Raw genomic sequence first — 2,730 nt, forward strand, 5'->3', positions numbered from 1 at the left:
TGATGTGATGCCCTTTTCTGGGGCAGAATAATCTACCTTGTCTAGGCTGCCTGAGCAGCTGCAGTGCTTGAGTAGAGAGCTGGAAGTATTTTTCTAGAGCAGGTGCAGCTTTGTGGATGTGAATGTGGGTGGCTAAGACTAATTCCCAGCACCAAAGAGCTTGATTTAATGGATATAGCTATCAGGGTGAGAGGTAAATAGACAGTATGGGACAGGAAATGAAAATGAGTTATTTAAAAGATATTCAGATCACTTCTTGTTTCAGTTGTCTCTCTAGGCAGAATTTAGAATAAAAGGAGCAGATGGCACCAAGTTGAAGCTGGTGAAGGAGGGGAGGTGGGTTGTTTAATGCCCCACAAGATGGATGGAGTTTCAGACACAGGGATAACATAAAAAAGCCAATTGGAAGGAGCACAATGAAGCTGAGGTATGTTGGAGAGAAAAGAGTGGACCAACTCTAGAACAGTGACAGGCATTTGGGGACTGTCTCCACGGGTGGGATGGTCTAGTTCCAGAACATGGTAGCTCTGCTCTGGCCTGTGTTATCTTGAGGACCATCTGGGCTGGTGTGGAAGCAGGCAGAAGTGGGAGCTGCTCAGGACTAGGGAAGCTTATGCAAATAGGTCTTCCTCCCTTCCATATCAGAAGGCAGTGGAGCCATGCAGAATGCATTGCACAGGCGTGCAGGAGATCCTTGTAGAATCTAAGTCACTTAAGATCAAGAGCTTGCCAAGTGGCGGTGTGCTAGGCTGTGTCATTCTGGTCAGCTCCGTAGGGCAAAGCATGCCAGAGCCTGTTCCCATCTGGTTCTGTTATGCTGGATTTGGCAAGTGGCTGCATCTGCAAGAGGACGTCTGAATACATTGTCACCACAAGGGGTTGCAGTGTTCCCCTCCTTCCTATTCTGTGTAGATCAGTGGTTCTCAACTTGAGGCACCTCTCATTTGACTCGCAGCTTCCCTCCATAACTGTCAATTGAGCAGCACCCCATTTCAGACCTGATTTATTACAGTGCTTATTCTTTGCAGAGGAGCTAGGCAGTGGGGGCACTGTAGCTTGCTAGACAGGGAGGAGCTTGCATTATGTGGATCCTTAAACCACATCCTTTAGCAGCTTGGTATTTTCTTCAGTGCCGCCACCCCTTCTGACTAAGAATGTGAAAATGATCAGCATGCTACCACAGGCCTTCTAAAGAAAGCTTGTGTTAGTTCAAGAAGTAATCATTATTGATTTAGCCTACTTTTGTCTCCACAGCTGTCCACGTTCCTGTTGCTTCATTCTGTGCAGCTGTTATTAATGTCAACACAAGTTGGGCTCATAAAACAATAGGCTGGGCAGTAAGATAGATCCCAGTTCTCCCTGGCCCCCTTCATGAAGCATTTTCACATACTTATGCAGTCTTGCAGCCTTTTCCAAGTTTAGTGGAAGCTTTTACACCTTAGCACTTGGGCAGTAGTTATGAATTATGAAACTTCTACTATCATGATTGGCAACCTTTTTAGGCTATGAGCCCAAGTGAGCCCAGGGGTGAGTGGGCAGATGCTAGGACTCAGCTTTTGCTGATGCTTATGTGTTCCTGCAGCAGCATGGGGAGCGTACCTGTCCCCCAAATCTGGCCCACAGACTGCAAGTTGCCACTCCCTGCCCCTGCGCGTGTGACCTGGGGATGTGGGCTCCCATCACTGTGTGCTGTCAGCCTGGGAGGGCACAGGAGCAGGCATGTGCCCACAGATCTGCGCAGGGTGGGCTGGGCTGTGCTCCAGGAGGGTAGTCCTAGCTGCCCACCGGTGGGCTGCACTCTGTGGGGTGGGTGGACCCCGGCCTGCGCTCCAGGTGGCTAGTTCCAGCCACAGCTCAGAGCACAGCCCTGGCTCCACCCGCCCTGCAGGGCACAGTGGAGTGGAGGATATGGGGGGGCTGCAGCCACCGTAAAATTCCCCATAGCCCCTGCTGCCGGTCCTGCTCTGATCTGGGTGCACATGCCCGCCCCCATGCCCTGCTGCTTCTCGCCTAGCTGGGGCAAAGCTGTGGCTTGTGCGGGAGGCGTGGGGAGGCTGGGTGAGCGGCAGGAGGTTATAGCCCCCACTCCCAGTGTCTTCCACCTTCCGCCTGGAGTGCAGCCCAGCCTGCCCCACGTAGATCCAGGGGCACACGCCCGCTCCCATGCCCTCCCGGACTGGCGGCAATAGTTGCCAGAAGAGCAGCTTCCAGATCAGCGGTGCGCAGCAGCATGCAGTGGCTTGAGCCCCCCTCCCTGAGTCCCGTGCCCCCCCTGCCCCGGCTGGGCAGCTTGTCCTAGCCCCAGCCCCAGTCCCTCCCTCTCTGTTGGGGGCATTGATCTACCCTGTCAGACCCCTTCCCTCCCCTCTCCACCCAGCACAACAGACTTACGAGGTGGATGCAGCTGTGTCCAGCATCGTGGAGGACTGCTGCCTATATAATCTATCGCCAAATCTCCGAATCAGCGCCAAATATTCATATCCTAATCAGCCAAATCAAATCAGGACAGTGATTCGAATCACTGAATCGAATCACTGTCCTTCTGAATTGGCCAAATCCGAATCGAAATTGAACAGTTGCTGCTTTGCACAGACCTAGTGGTGAGCACTGCTGTCCTCTGCTCTTTGAGTTGCATTTGCAGTGAGCTCTTAGATCTCTGATGAAGCCATAGGTGAGGTGTATGTAAGCGCAAGGCCCTAACCCAGAGGAGGGCAAGGTCAAGTCAGCTTC

This window comes from Gavialis gangeticus, unplaced genomic scaffold (assembly GCF_001723915.1).
Source record: "Gavialis gangeticus isolate Ggan-Ray unplaced genomic scaffold, GavGan_comp1, whole genome shotgun sequence".
NCBI classification, from domain to species: Eukaryota; Metazoa; Chordata; order Crocodylia; family Gavialidae; genus Gavialis; species Gavialis gangeticus.